At 38.8% G+C, this 19385-nt stretch overlaps 1 long non-coding RNA gene across 12 annotated transcripts in view; it reads left to right on the top strand.

Annotated features, from left to right (window-relative positions):
• Positions 1-19385, top strand: part of LOC132325480 (uncharacterized) — a 226091-nt gene that overhangs the window by 162468 nt on the left and 44238 nt on the right. For 8 of the 12 annotated variants that reach the window (XR_009485956.1, XR_009485958.1, XR_009485962.1 and 5 more), the window contains one exon: positions 10823-10951. The exons of 3 other annotated variants lie outside the window; for them this stretch is intronic. This is a non-coding gene — a long non-coding RNA (uncharacterized LOC132325480). Of the gene's footprint in view, positions 1-8722; positions 8868-10822; positions 10952-19385 lie in introns of all 12 variants that reach the window. One more of the 12 variants, XR_009485954.1, reaches the window with a different exon arrangement.

The raw sequence follows: 19385 nt of genomic DNA, 5'->3' as shown, positions 1-19385 counted from the left end.
ACATTTGTACACTTTTTTTTAGCATTGATACGCAAGGTGTTCTCTTACAAAAGAAGTTCATTAGTTGAACAGTGCTCTTTTATAGCACTGTAGTAATTAGTGCTCCAGAAAAGAGCACTTTCTGGCCTGTTGCCTATCTTCAGATTTGCCAGAGAACATCACTGTGTGGCAATGGGATGATTCTTTCTTGTTCTGTCTTTATTGTACCTCTGATAAATTATTACCATAGTCCAGTGATTTATAAGGTTTAAAGTAGGCTGTCTGATGGGGACTGTGAGAAGCATGGAAAAATCCCACTGGACAGCCCATCTCAAGTCTTCTAAGTTGCTGGAAGTAGAGTTTCAGAGTAGGAGTCTGAGTTTTTTCATAATTACATATATATTTTTACGTATATTTTTAGTTGAATAGGTATGAAGAGTATAAGGGAAGGTAAGCAAGCTACTGCTTCAAAGGGAAGTGTTTGGAAAAAGTTTGAGAACATCTGTTCTAATTATTGCATATGACATTTTAATTTCTAATTAAATTCTGAGCTAGAGAATATCTTCCACATATCTGTTCTGCTGGTCACCCTCATAGTATGGGAAAGAGCATGTATTGCTATTTTTATATGATTTTTTTAAAAAAATCCTTGTAAAATTTAATTTCTCTGTCTTTAGTTCCAACCCTGGTAAGAATTTATTTTTTAAACCTCATAGAATAGAGGAACTTAGTAGTAATTCCTCAGTCATATCCCATGTTAGTAATACTGGTCCTTATGTATTGTGTAACTGGAGATTGATCCAGTTTAGTTCTAAGTATCAGAAGAAGCAGAAGTCACTCTAATTTCCAGAGGCTGCTCCACAATTTTGTAGACTCTGCATATTCCAGACAGTTTCTATCTGTGCAAACTTTGGAATAAATGTACTGAAGTCAACAAAGCTGTTTTAGTTTAACATAATTTAATAATATACTGTCCTCAAACTTCATCATCTTAGCACTCATTAGGCATTCTGGTTTGGTTCACACTAGGACCCTTCATAAAGGAATTGATTTACCTCAGCCAATTTATTGCAGGAGAACTCCATGTTCATTTGCCCACTGCACAGTGTTTTGTGGGGTGAGAAAGAAACAAGCCAAAAGAAATCAGCAGAAGAAGTAGTTATTATGTTGGATGAGGCTCTGCTCACATTTATTTTTGGTATAAATGCAGAACAGCTCCACTTCTCCAAGAGAAATTTATTTGCATTTGGTGGGTGAGACTAAATCCAGATTAATACTCCAAGCCCCAAAATTCACCCTTTCTATCCCTATTTGCAGCTCTGAGTTACAAAACAGACTGCTTAAGTTGATGCAGCATATATTTTATAATTTCCATTACTTCTGCAGTTGTTCCTCCTCCTTCATTGCTAGTTGTGTTCCCCACGTTGGGCAGCCAAATAATGTTCTCCATGGCTGTTAAAAATTGCCTTATAAATAGGCTGGGAAGAAATATTGTTGGAACAAAACAATTGGTATAGTCCCTTTTCCTCTCCCCAGTGGCCAGCTGTTGATGAGCACAACACAATTGGTCTCTTTTATCTGGAGAGTGTGACCATGCCATTGTTTCTCTGTCCAGGTCCCTTGCAGGGCTGCACAAAACACAAGCATTTCAGTCAGGATGCCACCATCATTGTGCTGGACATTGTAGAATGACAGTGACAGAAAAGGAGAGCCCTCCCCTCATGCGTTGCCTGTGCTGTGAACAAAATGTCATTCTTGGTGTGTTATTATATCGCAAAGGTTTTATTGTGAATATATTGCAAAGGTTTCACATTGCTAGAGTTTCCTACCTCCTTGATGTTTCTTGTAGGCAGCTCCTCTAAGCACTGACTCTTCTTCTCACAGTAGCCAACTGACTCCAGTTCCCCCTCAACCAACTAATCCACTCTTCTATAACACTCTTCTTCTTATTGGCTGCAGCTGTGGCCTGTTAGAATCAGGCCTGTTCCTGATCTCTAATAATTGGCTCAGCTGCAACTCCTTAAGGGGTAAGATTACTTTCTATACTACCTTTATTTTCTTATACTGTATCCCCCTACAATTCCCCCTTTTTCTTTTAATTACAGAGTTGCCGCATTTCTAGAAGTATATGTTCAAATAAATTAGCCCTATGGCACATTCACATATTTCATTTAGAACTAATAGTTCTCCAAATATTCAGACAAGATATTACAGTACAAATATATATATTTCTAAGTGTTGATTCAGTTTTACACCTTCTCAGTTTACAAAGTACTTATCTTCAAAATCTTTTATACTGATGCTTAACAGACATTAATAGCACCACTAATCAATAAACACATTGTACTAAATAATAGAACTATTATTTTTCCAGTTCTTACAATTACTTTAATAAAGTCCCCCCTAGTCATTTTTTTCCAAAATCATGGAACCATGCATTTTAGTATTTAAGTCCTTTTTCCCAAATCCCCAGGGTCATGTAGTTCAGTATTTGAGCCCTTTTTCTTCCAAAGTCACATTGGGGTCACCATTTGTTGCTATTATATTACAATGGTTCTATTGTCATTATATTCCAAAGGTTCCACGTTGCTAGAGTTTTGCACCTCCTTGATGGTTCTCGTAGGCAGCTCCTCTAAGCACTGACTCTTCTTCTCACAGTAGCCAACTGACTCCAGTTCCCCCTCAACCAACTAATCCACTCTTCTATAACACTCTTCTTCTTATTGGCTGCAGCTGTGGCCTGTTAGAGTCAGGCCTGTTCCTGATCTCTAATAATTGGCTCAGCTGCAACTCCTTAAGGGGTAAGATTACTTTCTATACTACCTTTATTTTCTTATACTGTATTCCCCTACATTGGCACAGCAGAATTGAAAAGTTGTGTACACTTGGCTCAGTTATGAATTTGCAGTGAGCAGTGTGTTAGCTGGTAAATATGTAAGCTGTGAATTCTGTTGAGACTTGACAGTAGATTAAGTGAACCAGTAGTAGTTTTGTTCTCCTTCTGTGTCACTCATTGTCCTCCTGTTTAGCTGCCCCACATGAAATATTCCCAACTCCATCTTCAGGGCCTTACAGATGTTGCCTACACTGCCAGGTCACCTTCCTGTACTAGTTCAGCAGCTTCATATCTGTCCCCTGCCTACACCTTTATGCTTTCTCCCATATATTTTCTATCCCTGGTACAATTTTCCCCCAGAAAATCCTCCTGCTTTTGTGTGTCAGTAATTCTTTGCTCATCTGCCATACCTTTTGTAGCTTCCTCATCTTTATCATTAGGACTTTGAGTAATGAAATAGTTTACTTTGGCTTGTCATGGGTGATATATATTTATACATGTCTGTTGGGCTAAGATCAGTAATATTCTTGTAGCATTGTGCTTTTGAAAGCTATGTACAGGATCCCTGTAGACCATAATAAAAAAAACCTCTGAATGTATCTTAATATCAATGATGTGAGGCCAGGGCCTGAGACCAGTACTTTGTGTCATGATCTGCAGCTAGACTAATTACAGCAGTCCTTTGCAGCTAAACACGTAGATATTGTAGATAAAGTGTTTATGCATTTGTGTGATTCTGGGACAAATATCTGTTTGGAAATTTGGAATAACAGTTTTGATTAAATTAGTGTTGCAGAGACTTTCCCTTTGGAATGATTTGTCAATGGCTTAGAATGAATCAAGTAAGACTTTTATACAAATACCAAACTGTTATTTAAAATGTGTCACAGCATTGGTAGGGCACCTCTGAGCTGTGCTAAAGTCAGCTTTCAGACTTATGGTGAATTCCCAAGCTCCATTGTGACTGGGTGGTTTGAAACATGGTCTCTTCTTTTGGCTTCCCTGGCAGTTTTCCAATAAACAGTCTGGCAGCCTGTTATGCTTTCACAGCTGTATTAGCCCCTTTGGTCTCCCCACCAAGCTCCTGACTAGTGTCGGCTCATCTTTGCTAGGAATGTTGGTCCTGCTGGAAAAGTTAGTTTACAGTTTTTTCTTTGGGCATGTGACAGCTGACAGCAAACAGACAAACACTCTTTGCACTCTTTGCACACCAGTCACTTATTTCCTGAAATGGCACAAGAAATAACACATGCACTTATGTACGTGTAAGGATATATGAGTGCTCATGCATGTTTGTGAAATATGTATTTATGCACAAAACTGTGTATGTGTGTATTCCTAAAATGAAAAATATATGTGCTCTTTGCTTTTCTTTTCCTCTGTTTCCCCTCTGCTTTCAGGAGCTGTCTATGTCCAAGCCTTCCTGAGGTGCACAGCTCTTCATGGGCTTGGTTTCATTTGGTCCCTACTTCCTTAGTTGGCTCACTGCCCTCTCCATTTTTTGGTCTTGATTTCTTTCTTACTCAGCTTGCCCTTCCCAGCTTCTTAATCTGTGAGATTTTATCAAGGCAAAGTATGTGCTTCTGTAGGACTGTATCAATGCTTCATTTCATTCTTCTGCCTGTAGGAAAATTCCCAGGCTCTAGCTCTGGCAGCCAGTACAGACATTCTGCCTTTCCCTAGGTTTGAGTCCTCTCAGTGCCCTGCCCTTGTGCCCAGACAATAACCCTTACAAGAGACTTTTTCAATGATAGATTTTTTTGGCCCCACTTCCCTGCTTATTAATACAAACTGTAATGAACCAAGGTATGGTGAAGACAGATAGACATAAAAATACAAGTGATGCCTACACTGAAGCCAGGCTTTTGTACAGTGTGTAGACATGTCCTGAATAACTCCTTAGAGACAGATAGGAAGCTTTTGGAAAAAAAGACTGACCTAGGGAAACTGAAAGGCTCAAACTAAATTAGTAACTCAGAAAAAAACCCCTGAGTTTTGAGTATTGAGCTCTCAAGTTACTAAAAACCCCAAAGTCTTCAACAATGCAGCAGAGGGATAGTTTTCATTTTCATGCAGTAAACAGCAGTTTCAGGAGTCACTTGGTTTCAAATAAGCTGTATTTGACAGAATAACTCAAACTGAAACCAGAGTGGACTGTTTGTGAATGCACTTGGGCTGAAACTGAAGAAAAGCTTTCCATGAATCGCTATAAGTGGAAACTACTGTGTTAACCAAGATGAGTGCCCTATTTCCCAGCTGGGGCACCTGTCTACTTACTCCCTGTGGACTATCAGGAGAGTGGATGACCCTGAGTAAAGGGCTCTGCCTCAGATGAAACACTGGGAAGGAGCTATCCTTCAAACACATCTTTGGTTTTTTTAGAGAAAGTAGAAAGGTTACAAAGTGCTTCCCACACCAGTTGATTACTTGCAATCTGTAGCCATTCCCCAATACACAGCCACTCTTGGACTGAAAAGTAGGCATAATTTAACAATGCACAAAAGCCTCACACCATGTTTATTGCCGCAGTGCTAAGGAAAATTTTGTCTTGGACTGTAAGTTTATGGCATAGCAAAGGATCTTTTTCTAAACTAAATTTTTACATCACTTTCCAAAGTTGTAGATTTACTAGATAGCTAGACATATTTTTAATATTTTCCATTGTTGGGTTGTATCTCTTTCTGACTGAGAATTTAGCTTTTTTTTCATGAAAGTTTGGGAACTTCTAGATCTCCAAGTGATTTCACTGTTAATTTTCATCGGAACAGAGTCCAGTATATGTCAGTTGTTCTGATTTGTGCTGGATGTTGCACAACAGCATCAGTGCTGACTGAATAAAATGGAAAAAAGCTCAAAGACTGAAGACAGTGCTGTGATATGTGACTGCTTTATTGCTGCCCCCATTGCCCCATCAAATCCCATGAAATGTTCTTGAAATCAGATATTCAGCCTGTTGTTGATCAGGCTTCACCCAGGTTCTATTGGAGAAATTGTTTGAAATTTGTATGTGTTTCCTCGCTACTGTCAGCAAAGCCACAAAGGGAAAAACTGGGACAAAAGAAAAAAAGTCAAAGAACAGTAATTTCTGCACAACTGGACTCCAGTTACTTCACCATCTTTGTGACTCTTCGCTGGATGTGCACCAGTATGTTTCTCTCAAGCCGGGGCCCCAGGACTAGACCCAGCACATCAGATATTTTTCACCAGTGCTGAGCAGAGAAAGATCATCTCTCTTGACCTGCTGGCAAAACTCTTCCTGATGCAGCCCAAGACATTGTTCGCCTTCCTTGAGGAAAGGGTGCGTTGCTGGTGTGTGTTCAATTCTGTGTTCTCAGCAGGATGTTTTCCTGCCAATCTACTTTCAGCCTGGTCAGCCTCCAGCACATCATTGCATGTGAGGTTGCTCTTCCTCAGCTGAAGAACTCAACATTTCCCTTTGTTTGAACATCATGACTTTCTTGTTGGCCCATTTCTCAAGCCTGTTGAGATCCCTTTGGATGGCAGCACAAATACCTGATTCCTCAACCACTCCCATTGGTTGCAAACTTGCTGTGGGTACTCTGTCACCCCATCATCCAGGTCCTTAGTGAAGAAATTAAGCAGTACAGGTCCAGATATCAAAGCCATAATATTCCCCTAACGACTGGTCTCCAGCTGGACTTTGTGCTGTTGATCCCAACAGTTCTGCCAGTTCTCAGTCCACCTCACTGTCCTTTTAATCTAGTGTGATCAGTTTATCTATGAGGTTGTTACAGGAGAGTATTAAAAGCTGGGCTAAAATCAAGAGAAAGCATCACTATGGTCAACACTTTCACATTTGATTCTGCTGGGTGAGACCTTTTTTTTCCTGAGTTATACCACTGTTGAGGTCTTCTGTCCTGGACAAGTCACTAAGCCTATTTCTGTGCTATGCTTCATGGAGCTGGGCCTGAAATTATATAAAAAGAAGGAAGGAATGATCTTGCATAGAAAGTATTTTAATACTGCCAAGTATCATCAGTTTACATAATAAGATTCAAAAGCAAGAGTTATGCATGGACCATTCTTATTAAATATTTTAAATATAAAAATAAAATAAAATTGTTTATAGAATCAGGGTGGTTTGTTAAAGCTTTTGAAATTTAGTGAACTTAGCATCCACAAATATTAAACATGTAGAGTTTACTTTTAAGAGGAAAGGCTCTGCAGTGGGCATTTAGCTAGATTTGTACACCTACACACTGCAGATGGTTTAGTTTTATAAGAGATGAAACTGCATTTGGTGGAACTGATTAAATATAAAAACACCACCATCTGCCATTTATTCTAATATAAAATGGTTTGGGCAGATGCTGACATCTTTTGAGATGATTGATTCATCTCTGACAAGTGAAGATTCTCAGAGGGTTCCAGCTGCCCACTGCTCACACAATACCCGCTTACAGGAGCAGGCGCCAATCACCGTGCTGCTGATTTGGATGTAGCAGGTGAATGGAGGGCACTTTAATAGCCAGCAGCCTGGAATTCCTAGCTACAGCAGTGGTGGGGGTTTTTCCTTCCTTGTCACTCCCCCCCCTACACTTCTGGTGCACGTTAAACTGGAGAATATTTTATGCACACAGTATACTGTATTGGAGCTCAGCGATAACTGGAAGAGTGTCAATTTCTGGCACAAATAGCTCTCTTTCTTTTTTTTTAGAGTGGAAAGCCATCAGATACGCTCCACATATGATATTCATTTTAAAATTATTTTTGCTAAGTGTCCATCAGGATTACATTTAAACTTCCTGGAATATTATTTATTGAGTATGTCACCAAATGCTTTGTAATAACTTAAATAACAGATGTCTATCTTGTTTTATTTGATAACATTGTCACACTCTCTACTGGGGTATTTCCTTAGGGTAGTTTGCTGTAGCATCATCTTTTTTATAGGTTTTGCTCAAACTTTTAGAACATGCACAAAGAGTTATGGAAGAATTCTTAAAAACATTCTCAGGACCAGACTGTGACATTCATACCCACACTGAATAGCTGCTTGCACCAGCAGTAAGTCCTACTGCTGACAGACTATTTCTTATGAAATAAGGTCCTGACCCAAAGCTAGATTTGTGGTAACTGCAGTGGACTTTTGGTCCATCTCCAAGTGGGAGAAAGTGCAGCATAATTAGATTGTCATGCAATAAAGAAACAGATCCAGTCAGTCCTAATACTGCAAGTATATAAACTGCAGGACTTCTTCAGAATAGCTTAAAATAGGATGCTCTTTTTGTACATGTTGAAGTGGAATCTCTGACTGTGTCCTCCACTCAAAAGTATCATGTTGAACAACTTCTTCACTATAAAATATTGGTTAAAAAAGGAAAAGGGTCTGTTTATATGAAATGACATGAAAATGTGACAATTTAGTGTTGTGCTGGCACAGGATCATATGACACATATATAAAAATTTGGTCAGAGGGATACTGAGGATTGTACATTCATTTGAATGTATCTGGAGTAATTCCAACGGAGTCTGGAATAAGCCTATTGCACAGGGAAGTAGTTGGTGTTACAATATGGGTAAAAAAACACTCTGTGGGGCATTGTTGAACTATTGAGAGAAGCTAAAAGCTACATAAAAAGTACAGATTCTTATTATTGGTACAGAATCTGTTCTGCTCAGCTGTTACTGAAGGTAAGACTACAGAGACTGCCATTTCATTGTTTAAAAAGGTAAGGGATAAAGTTAAGTCAGGCAGATTCTCATCTGGCATAAGTTGAGTTTGAAGTCAATGAAGCTAATCTTATTTTTTATTGGTAATACACCTGGGGCAGAGGATTCAGAATTTTGTTTTTTTACAGTTCTTTTTATATTAACACCTGTTTTACTTATGATGTTTCCTTCATTCAGATATTCCCATTTACCCCAGCCCCCTTTTTCTCCAGGTGCTTTTTCTGTAGGAAGAGGCAGTACAACATTTTGCCTCAGAACAATCTTATTGGCTCCTTCCTGGATACTGGTTTGTAGGAAGCACTGATGAATGCTCCCTGCTGTGAGAGGAGGACTCTCCCATCAAAGAGAGTGACCATGGTATTTCATCTAATGATCTGGGAAGGTGGATGCTTGGAATTGCCTCTGCTGTTCGGTTTACTGCTGGGAAAGAGCAATGTTTATGTTAAACTCAAAAAGCAACACTTTAATAGGAGTGTTTCAAAGGTTTGTCTTTAAACAGTGAAAGAGAATCTGGAAAAGAAGTGTGTTTTGGAAGTCAAAATGAAAATCAGAATCCTAATGAATAATGAATATAGAATTATTCAATATATGGAATGTATATCTGACTTCAGGGAAAAGAAATTTTCCCCCTCAATTTGGCTCCTATTTCTTCTGATCTAGAAACATTATACAAACCTAAAATGTCTAATCCAAGAAGCAGGCACCAGAACCTTTATAATGCAAATGATCTGACTGTTCTATAGTGTCTTTCTTCCAAAAGGGTCCCAAAGTGCTATACAAATTACATGTGGCCACATGAATTAGTTCCCACACCACTGAATTACAGGCAGCTCTGTGGAGCAGAACATCTTCCTACCATTACACAGAGGCATTACTCAATATTTTGTAGTGTCAAGCAGAAAATACAAAGGAGGCAAAACAACAAAATAGGAAAAGATACAGCAGATATTGAAATTAAAATTCAAAGAGGACTGAGGAAAAGGATAAAATCAGTGGCACGTTTTTCTTTGATTGCTTCAGAGCTGGTGATGCATATTGTTATTGATGACTATAGCTGACTTTCACAATATTTGTCAAGATCCTGGTTCCCAGGACTTGGCCAGGGGTATCTGGGCACTGCTTCTTGTTTCTGCCTCGTAGACCATTTCTCTCTGCAGCCCTTCCACCTGTGTGTCTGAGGTTCCACAAAGAGGCCTCCTAGTATGAGGGTGCTGGGCTCCCTATACCCTGGCCAGATGTGATTATTTCGGAGAATGCTCTTTTTTTTCCTGAAACAAGGGGTGAGTTTGACTCCTTGTGCCACCTACTCCACTCCCAACCACCCCAGTGTCAAGCAACAGGGTTGACTTGTGGAGCTGGAGCCTGGCTCAAATTTCAGTGCTGCCCTTAGTGGGGGCAATCTCCTGGCTGCCACTGCTCCAGCCAGAGTCCCTCCAGAGGAGGAGAGACCAAAAAAAAAAAAAGATGGAGAGAAAAAAAGAAGTGAGTTTCCCATAAAAACAGTTCAACAAAAATCAACAATCCTCCAGAATCCTTTTTTTTCTATTTCTTTAAACAAAATGTTTTTGTAAAAGTTTAGAAAAGGTTACCTTTTATTTTCCACAGGCTATTAGCATTGAAAGGTAAAACATGAAAAATCCCTTGATATGTCTGATTTTTCATCAGCTGAAAATTTGGTTTGACAATGCTAAAATTTGCCCTAATCTGAGTTTTGAGATGAGGTTTTCTGTTAATAACACTGAAGTATTGTCATTACAACTGCTGTTTCCCACCTGAATTCTGTTAAATGTTGTGTTGAAAAGAGGTTTAGTGTTTTTTTTCCTTTTTTAATGGAGAGCTTGCAATTCACTCTTGTAAGACATAACGCTGGGCTAATCATTTCCAGAGTCTGCCTGAATGCAGTGATGGTGACAGTGCTGTTACTCTGTGCACAATAGTTCCTTCATTTGTGGGAGACGTGCTTGCTAATTAAAAAAGTCTGTAAACAAAAGCTGAGGTGCAGCTTCTCAGCAGAGTGAAGTGGAGTGGCATTGCAGTAGATGATTAGTCTTGGGAGCAAAATCAATGAAAGCAGCAGTTAGTCAGATGTCTTCTGACATAATTTTTCCTGTGTGCAGGTGATGTATTTTAAAGTAGTCTTAGGACCTATTGTTATTTTCTACTGGCTCTGAAGTCAAAATTTGCAAAAATAACTGAAGGATTTAAGTGTGCTCCTGTGGGTGAAACAGTTATATGGGATTTAGATAGGTAGGAAAAATAGGGACAAAAATCTCATAATTTTCTCACCACAAACTCTCACTGAAACTTCCTAGGTTTCTTTTGTTCCTGATGACTCCTTGCTTCCCTCACATGCTGCTTATCTGGGTGAAGAATCATGGCTGGAATTTATAAATGCTTCTCTGTTGTGCAAAGGAGCTTTGATAGCATGAAATGAATAACAGGTAATGTAATAAGAAAAAGTATCTGGCTACAGCTTTGGAAATGTAAATTCTTTTATCAGTCCCCCTGCTAATTGGAATTTCTGTTTGTTGTTTCACATTTAGTGGATTTCATTATAGCTTCCTTGGTAATTAGATATTTTAACTATAAATGAAAAATACCAGACCAAAAAAACCCAAAGCAAAACAACAAAACCCAACCCCAAATTATCAACAAAAAAACCTTCATTAAGATGCAGTCAAAGTTGTATATAGATATGACTTTAATTAAAATATTGTTAGAATGTACTGTTAAGGAAAACAAAGGAAACAAATGAGCCACAAAAAATTGAAATGTGTTAAAAAAGGACCCTATCCAGTCCTTCCCAGTCACTGCAAAGGCACTTGCCATCTGCACTGTGTTTGGGAGGAGTCCACATCTGAGAGCTTGAACTGGGGGCCAGGTCCAGGAGGTATTTGCTTCTCTTGCTCAGTCTCCTGGTGGTGCCTCTTTTGGTCTGTCTCACTGCATTCTGTATCAGCTCCAGCAGCAGCCAGCTCCCAGACTGGTGGGGGCTACACTGCCTTGTTTGGATACAATAGAGAAGGTGTCAGAAGAGGATTTTTGCATCATTTGTTATATGTCCATGTGGAAAAGTCTTCCCCAAAATGATGTTGTTCTAGGCAGGTAGAGAAAAGACTTTGTAGACTTGAGGGTTTTTTTAAATGGAAGGTCTTGTGATTTTTTTCATGCTTTAGGGATTTTTAAAATATGTGTGATAGTAAAGGTATGATGAAAGTTTTTTTTTTTTTTAAATCTGTGTTCCTATTTATAATATCTTATGTGAAAATTGAGTATGATGCCTTGTACTCCTGTGCCCGTAGCACGGAGGTATTCACAGACCTGCCCTTTACACTTTTATTGATACTGCAGAGCTAAGTGCTATCAAAAATGTATTTTGGAAGGCAAATGAGCCTTTCTGCATTTGCAGCTTCACGTTTAGAGCTGGGCTCAGACATGGAGGAAGGAAAACTATTTCACAAAATGTTCATTCTTTCTGAGGCTGATTTCTGTCTTATTAGCCCAAGGAAAGGAAACCCAAGGAGAAAGTATCATAGACAGATTTGGGTCCAAACTTTTCACCAAGCTGACCTCTGCTCTCTAAGTGAGGCCTGCCAGACAGAGGCAGTAGTGTCTGAAAGATTCTGAGGTCTAAATGCCAGTATGTGAAAGCAGTTTCTCTTTAGACAGGTGGAAAAAAAACATCATTCTGTAATCCCTCATTTGCTTCTTTGTCCTGTGGGAACTCCCCCATTTATTAAGATTTCAAACCAAGCTCTTTTTTTTTTTTTTTTTTTAATATTAGATTGCTTTGTACTGAAAATATTAGATAAATATGAAATATACCAAAATCCAAGTGAATCGAAAGGAATGACATTTTCCTCTGGCTGAAGGTCAGCAAGAACACTGAGTGCATTGCCATGCTCCTAGAATTGCCTTCTTAATTTCTAGTGTCTCTCTGCAACTCAACCTCCTCCCTTTTTTATCACCCTTTCTATTAGTTTAGTAATATGCTGTCATCCTGATTTTTCTTAATTTCGCTTGTGATATTACTTCTCCTTTCCTCCTCCTATGGGAACAGATTTCTTCTGCCATATGCCCATTTAAACCTGATTGTAGTGCCTGAACATCTTGTGTGCTTAGCCACAGCATCCCTTGGGGTTCAATTGAGGCAGAGTATGTATGTGACCTTTAAAGCCATGTCAATGTGAGACTCTCTCAGCACATGGGTCTTTAAAGCCTGGATGTCTTTGCTTTATACTAACAAATTTGACCAGCATGCCTTTTTATGAGGATATCATCATTTTGGGCAAATTCCAGGTTCCATATTATAAATCAGCATGTAGAACATTTTTAAAATCTCAATTTCCCAAAGGTCAAGTTCCAGTAGATTAAAAATGAAAAAAATCAAAGCAGTTGTTATTTTACTTATTTATTTCAGCAAATTTGTATTAGCAACTACTTGAACATGACTAATTGGCAATTTGTAAAGTGGACTGTTCTCAGTAGCAAAGTTTTAAGTAAATCAATGCTGTAACTGTTTCCTTATTATGACAATTCTTAAAAAGTGTGACAAGGTTGTTATAGGAAACAGTGAAAAGTCCCTGCATTTCTGGAGATAATAGATTTTGTATTAGTAGCCTAAGTAGTCTTTATTTTCACACTTTTTTTTTTGCATACACCAGAAATAGGACTGTGCTGGGTAAACAGTGAGCTGCCCTAATAGTCCTGCCATAATAATGCTTTACTGTGCTGAAGTCTCATAAAATCTCTTTGGCTCAATGAAAGCTGTTTCACAAACATCCTTAGCTTGGATCTTGTGTCATGCCACAGCATCGTTGCTGATCTTTGCCTTCCCAGAGAGTCTCTGACAGTTCAGCACATAAATTGTCCAAATTTCAGTGCATTGCTAATGTAGAAGTTCTTAAATATAAAAACTCAGGTGTGTCACCAGTACATAAAAACCAAATTATTATAGCACTTGGCTTATGAGGCAACAATATGTGGGGTCTTAGGGTATTTTATTATGCAGCTTACTGGAGAGACTGACAGAAAGCAATGATTGATTTTTTACTCTGAAGTAGGAAAAAATGTTAAATTGCAATTAAAATTGACAGTATGTTCTAGTGACATAAGCATAGCATACATTGTACATGTATTGAAATTAACCCTACATTACATAAGTATATAACACAGGAAATTTAGTACTAAAATGGAACATTTTAGGCTATGAAAATACATAATTATGACGTCCATCCAAAGGATATTAAATTTTTGCTCAATAGTGCTATATATCATCCAATTGGATTTTGACTGTTAAGCATTTTAATTCACCAATTAAAGTTAGGTATTTCAATATTCATTTTCCAGCTTAGCTTGGTTAGTTTCTTTATAAAATATAGGTAATGACCATTTGTGTTACTTTCTAATCCTTCATTAAATGAGAATTCCTTATCTAAAACTCTCAGCTTTGAAATATTTCTAAATATAGAATTGGTCCCAAATCTAAGTTTCATGGAGTTGAATGTTTTCTGCTGAAAATGTAGTAAAGGAGGAATGAATAGCATTTAAACAGAAGACAAAACCAGCAGCTGGAATTGGCAAATATTGTAAGCTGATTTTAGTCCTTTCCTTGTTTTAGCTCAATAGTGAGGATCTGGGAAGAGTAGTAGCCTTTGTGGTGCAGATTACCAACAAAATTAAATGTTAGGGGACTTGTCACTAATGTTCCTAAATCAGCAATCTTTTCAATGCTAATCACTTTCTGAATCTGATTATAGCATATTTCTGTCTGAAGGACTCTATTGATTTTCCTCTTTGGAAGTAATTTTTTGTGGGGGGTTCTCAAGCAGAGGAGCTTGACCAGTGAGTGAATCTTTTGGGAAGGGTAGGTTTTGTAGATTCATAATGTGTGACAGCCAAGCTCACATATGGACTGTTTGCCCTATTGAGCTCCTGTTAAACTCAGAATTCCTGGAAACATCATCAAGTTGCAATAAAAGTACCCCCTTTCCCTGCAAACACTATTATTTATTTTGGTTTCCTACAAAAATCTTTGAGCTTCATTTTTTTCTTATGCATAATTATTCATAATGAACAATATTTCTTATTGCCTTGAAAAAAAAAAGGGCATCAAAGTTTGCATTTTCACAGAGAACAACTGATGGGAAAGACAAACACCTCTCACTTTAAGAGAATACCTGGACACAAGCTCACCAGAGTACAGTTGCAGGTGAGGTGTAGGTGTGTGTGGGGGTGAGGGGTGGGTGCCTCATATTATTTGTGCATCAGGTTTGCCACAGAGAGGACCCCAGAATGAGTGGCTCTTTTCCTTCTCCTTGTTGGCAGAACTCAGGGGGATTCTGGGGCAAATGAAAAGTGCTTGTGAGTGGGCAAGGATCCCACCCCTGCATTCAAGATGATAGCACAGCTGAGTGACTGCATCTTCACCAGAGGGGAGTATGCTCATCTTGTTGATACTGACTCACAGCTGCACTTTGATTTTACTTGTTGTCTATATGATGAACTGCAGTCACTATTTTTTTCTTCAGTGATATTATATTTTTATTTGATAGTAGATCAAAAGTATGCTGCCTTCTACTTAATATTATATTCTCCTACACATAATTTTCTGGTTTAAAGAAATGTTATCTAGAAGGTCAAGGGCCAGAGAGAAAGATGGCATCTTGTACCTTGAATTAATCTTAAGAAAAAGAAAATAGATTTTTAGAGAAGAGAACACTATGAGTCTGGCCTGAACTGGATCAGACCCAATATCCTTCTGAGGAAGAAATAAATAAAGGGCTTGAACCTTCTCCCACTGAGAGCAATTACAAACCTGCAGTTTACTATAATAGCTGTGTGTGATAGGGCCATAATAAATTTGGGTCTGAGATAATCAAGAAGGACTGTGTAATCTTCTGCTAACGCTTCTGAAAGATGCTCTAGTAAAATGCTAGGTAGGGAGTGCCCTACACTACCTTGTTACCAGAGGAAATAAGTTCAAGCCATTTGCTTGTTGCACTTGGCTATAACTGGTCCTCTGAGCCTGGTTTTAATTTGATAGTGATTTAGACTGAAAAAGTTTCGAAAATAAAATTTATGGAATGATGACTGTGAATGCTGTAACTGTGAGAGAGTGGGGAGTATGAGGGGAGAGGGAAGAAGTTTTGCAAAGATACTTGTTGGATTTTCTGTATAGTGCGTAAGAAGGTTCAAAGGCTATTTTAGACATAGTTTCCCAGGTTGGTGTCCTGTTTTTGACAGAGGATGGCAGGAGATGCTGGTGGATGGTACAGGAGCAGGGCACTCCCACAGTGTTCAGTCCCAGCTGGGGCATCTCACATCAGTAATGTGCTCTTCAAGGAAAGGCTATTTTTATCCATTTAAATGTCTTCCTAAAACTCACCTGATTCAGAGCATTGCTTATTCAAAGGCATTCATCAAGCATTTGCAAAATGTAAGATTCACTGAATTTGAGTGAGCTAAGTTGCTTTATAACTTCAGCTTCAGTAGGATAGAAATAGTTCTTATCCAAAGCACCACTGCAGCCATTACATATCTTTCTGCTGCCTTAGGTAGGATTTGGCTCACAACCCCTGTGCCCCCTATTATTATCAATTAAGGTAACTGTGACAATGGCATTTGTTTTTCCTTTTCCTGTACTGGAAAACATGTGAAGGTGTTGCTGTAGCCTCATCTCTTTGGTTGATTGTCCCTAGTTATATCTTAGCTAAAATTTAGATTTTAGATTTCAGAAAAAAACAGCCTTCTTTTTTTCCCCCTCTATTTTGAATCCTTTAAAATATTAGTAGGACTAGATTGTAGAATATTGTCAGTATACAGTATGAGAGCAAAAATATATACATAGTTTTTCTGCTATGGAAAAACTATTAAGTACAATATAACTATTTATGGCAGAGTTAGCTACCAGCAATAGGAGAGTCCTTTGAAAAGAAAACCTAGTAGTTATTTTAGCAGAGGCTATATTTTCTGCTAAACAAAATTTGTTCAGAAGACACGTGTTCAAATGCCATGAAGACTGTTAAATTTGAGTGAAAGTTTGCATAAATTCTTATGAATTATTTTGATATTATTTTTGAAAAAAATCTTATAAATTATTTTTATGGTCTTTGCTTTCCCTTCTTACATTTTGCAGCTTTTATATTTTAATTAGTATAGTTTGTGAACATGAAAATACATGTTGGATCTCTAATGAATAGCTGATGTATGATAAGAAAGAAAAAAAAAAGGGTTTCAGCTTATTCCAGAGAAAGATGTTGATGTCCTAAGTTAACACTGAGCTAATGTGCTTTAAATTTCAAAGGTGAAACACATAGGAGGTTGTATGTGGAAATGCTGCTGTGGATGCAAGTAGTATAAACAGGTTTTACCCTATCATGTTTCATACAGGCAAGTTCTGTAAACACCTGGCTAACGGGCATACACTGATGCTGCTCTCCTAATAACAATTAGATTTTGCTTTGTCAGTGAAATGAAACATATGAAGCCATGAGTTATATGTCATGAGTATATATATCAATTTGCATGCACATCAGTTTTTGAATGGTCATTTCTGAAAAGATTTGGTTGATTCACATACTTATTTAGCATATGCATTTGTATGAATCAGGATTTTATCTGTAGACTGAGAGTCTCCAGTGCTTAAGGGAAATACTGACAGCTGAATGTCTAAACCTGTTTCTGGTTAAATGTTATCCTTGGTTGTCTTCAGGAGCACAGACTTTGCAGCCAATATTTTTTCTACAATTTTCCTAGTTTGTGCATCATGTTTTCCTTATCCTTCCCTAGACACAGCAAAAATGGGCTCAGTTTTATAAACACAGGAGTCAGCAATTCCTAGAAATGTGAATATTTGTTTTAGAAAGGAAAATACTGCAAGTGAATTATTAAAATTTCAGAAGTTTCTAATTTTCTATTAATAACTGGAAAATGGAGGTTTTTCCATTGTCCGTGGTGTTCTAACTGAGCACAGCTAGAATGTTATTTCTTTGGCGTATTGCTTTGGACCTTTGGGGTATGATATAAGGCACAGAGCATTCAGAGCACTGCAGCAGCTTTCTGCTTACTGAATAACCAGGGGAAATAGCTGTAGAATGGAGTAAAGGGGAATGATGGTCAGCAGTAATTCTGACTACACAATTTTTCATTGGCAAATGTCAGATTGCTGTAGCCCCAGGATGCCTTAACTGTGATGAGGTTCTGGTCTCCTACCCCAGCCTTTACCCCAGACTAACCAACAGCTCAGTGCTTAGGGCCAGGCAAGAAATGTAGTTCTCTGAAGTGACCCCTGAGCTTTTTTGGCATGGGCCTCTCACTCCCCTGAATGGAAATTTTTCTTTAGGAATCAGGGAGAAAAATAGGGGCTTTATATAATGAAGAACTCCACAGTAGGTGGAAGATGATGATTGGGATTCCCTTTCCAGTTAATATATTATTGCTTACACGAAATGAAGTTATTACAACAAGGGAGATGGATAGTGCTTATCCCAGAATAACCCTGTGCTAGCAATTCAGACATTCAAAGGATGGTAGAAGATTAAGATTTAATATCCAGCCTGTGTCTGACTTCTAGATGCCTCAAATACAGTTTTGCTTGTAGTGAGCTGCCTTTTTCTTTTGTTTTGTATGAAAAAATATTCAAAGTATATCAGTGGTGCTCAGAGATACAGAGCCCGTGTTGCTTTGTGCCTGTTTTTGGTGTCAGCCCTGAGAGGCACAGGTGTCTGTACAAAACAGCTGCTCTTCTAGATGCCCAGATGGCCAGACCTTGTTTCCCTGATTTCCCCAGACATAACAATAAGAAGAGAAGAAAACTGCCAATAGTACAATTAAACAAAGAAATACCTGCCCTGCCACCCTTGTATCTCTTATTATCTCCTGCATTACTGGGTAGTTTGCTTGGTGGTGCCACTGGAGCTGTGTGGACCCCTGGCCACTGCAGGGGTGGTCAGCACCACTCCTGCTGCCTGATCACCTTGTGGCAAATGTGCCTGACAGAGAGCTTGGCCATCTCTGTCTCTTGAGGCTGTTGCCTGTCTGAGATCTGAAATAGGGCAGATTTGGACCTGCCCATCATCCTCTTCAGTGGAGATAAGCTGTCTGCTTCCCACAGCAGGTTTTCTTAGCCTTAGGTCAGGCACCTGACCTCCCTATGTATGGCTTGGAGGATGCTGAAGCCCCAAACCTCTCTTTACAGAGATCAAGACATAAAGATGGCCTATTTCCACTTAGCATCCTCTGTCAGCCTGAGATATTGCCTTTGGTAAATCAGAGTATGTAACTCTGAACAGCTTTCCAGGTGTTTGTTTTATTTTGGGAAAACTGGCCTATTCTAATATTTAGGAACCAGCTATGAGGAAAGAAGGTGACTGATAGAACCATGTAAAGACAAACAAGGCACAGGTGGTGGGACCTTCTGCTTCTGTCTCCCTCCATGCACTGCTCAACTCCCACAGAGTCTGCTTGCACTAGTTTCAGCCCTGCATCCACATGAGTGAGCAGTGGGGCACTCCTCACCTCTCTGACATGTTGAGTGTGTTTTTTGAGGACCACACTGTTCCATGTAGGGCTGTTTTGTTTGTCAGGCTCCAACAGTGCAGGCCTGTATAGTACTTGCACTATTGGTGCAAAGCTGGGCTGTGCTTGCCTTGCCTTTTGCTGAGAGGAGGGCGTTTTTAAGTACCACCTTCATTCAAGGGAAGATTTGGGATTTTCTTTCTTCTGTACATTTGCCATCTTAGCAGTCAATAACAGCACTGAATAGTGAAAGCCTCTAAATGACAGAACAGCTGAATCAAGCTCTTGTGCTAGAGCTACTATCAGTTTGTCTCCATTTGCAGAATGGGCACCATTTGGAATTCTTAATACTAATAT

Source organism: Haemorhous mexicanus, chromosome 3, assembly GCF_027477595.1.
Source record: "Haemorhous mexicanus isolate bHaeMex1 chromosome 3, bHaeMex1.pri, whole genome shotgun sequence".
Lineage (NCBI taxonomy): Eukaryota > Metazoa > Chordata > Aves > Passeriformes > Fringillidae > Haemorhous > Haemorhous mexicanus.
This window is presented reverse-complemented; position numbering and strand designations above follow the sequence as displayed.